This window comes from Bos indicus, chromosome 1 (genome assembly GCF_029378745.1).
Source record: "Bos indicus isolate NIAB-ARS_2022 breed Sahiwal x Tharparkar chromosome 1, NIAB-ARS_B.indTharparkar_mat_pri_1.0, whole genome shotgun sequence".
NCBI classification, from domain to species: domain Eukaryota; kingdom Metazoa; phylum Chordata; class Mammalia; order Artiodactyla; family Bovidae; genus Bos; species Bos indicus.
This window is the reverse complement of record NC_091760.1, coordinates 97,567,781-97,568,972: the sequence shown is the minus strand read 5'-3', so window position 1 is coordinate 97,568,972 and position 1,192 is coordinate 97,567,781. Positions and strand designations below refer to the sequence as shown.

Genomic DNA, 1,192 nt, shown 5'->3' with positions numbered 1-1,192 from the left:
TCCAACTGCCTTTATATTTAAGCCTCATTAAATTTTCTGACAGTCAGACTCAAGCTAGGCCTTTTCACTGCCCTACCATGACACTCAACATTAATCCACCTAAAAAAGAAATAAGGGGAGGTTGAAGAAAGAAAGAGAAGGCTTCACTTGTGTTTTGGGGGATTTTTGGTTTGGTTGGTTGGGGTTTTTTTGTTTTTTGTTTTGTTCTGCCACAATGCGTGGCTTCTGGGATTTTAGCTCCCCAGCCAGGAATTGAACCTGGGTCGTCCACAATAAGAGTGTGGATTCCTAACCACTGGACCACTAGGGAATTCCCTACACTTATTAAATATAGTTGTTGCTCGGTATCCATGGGGGATAGGTTCTAGCACCCTCTTGAATACCAAAACCTGTGGATCCTCATTCTATAAAATGGTGTAATATTTCCATATAACCTATGTGCATCATTCTGTATAGTTTAAATCATGTCTAGATTACTTATAATACCTAATGCAATGTAACTGTTATGTAAATAGTTGTAAAGACAGTGTAAATGCTATGAAATAGCTGCCAGAGCACAGCAAATTCAAGTTTTGGTTTTTGGAACACTCTCTCTCTCTCTCTCTCTCTCTCTCTATATATATATATATATATATCGAAGAAGGTAATGGCACCCCACTCCAGTACTCTTGCCTGGAAAATCCCATGGGCAGAGGAGCCTGGTAGGCTGTAGTCCGTGGGGTCGCGAAGAGTCAGACACGACTGAGCGACTTCACTTTCACTTTTCCCTTTCATGCATTGGAGAAGGAAATGGCAACCCACTCCAGTGTTCTTGTCTGGAGAATCCCAGGGATGGGGGAGCCTGGTGGGCTGCCATCTATGGGGTCGCACAGAGTCGGATACAACTGAAGTGACTTAGCTTAGCTTATATATATATATATATATATATATATATATATATATATATATATATATATAAAATATCTATAGTTGATTGAATCTGTGGATTCAGAACCTGAAGATATAGAGGACCAACTTCCCTACTGAGTGCTTACATACAGCAAGCACTGTATATATGGGTTTGCTGTACATACCTAATTTGTACAACAAACCCATGAAGCAGGTATTATACTCCATTTTGCTGATGAGGATACACATTTTAGTGGGATTAAGTACCTGTCTAAGGTCATACTGCTACTAAGTGGCAGGATTA

General features: G+C 39.9%; 1 non-coding gene across 1 annotated transcript; it reads right to left on the bottom strand.

Moving 5' to 3' along the window:
* Nucleotides 1–237: 237 nt before the first annotated feature.
* On the bottom strand, nucleotides 238–310 carry TRNAK-CUU (transfer RNA lysine (anticodon CUU)). Its single transcript has one exon. It is a non-coding gene; the product is annotated as a tRNA-Lys (tRNA).
* Between the last annotated feature and the right edge of the window lie 882 nt (nucleotides 311–1,192).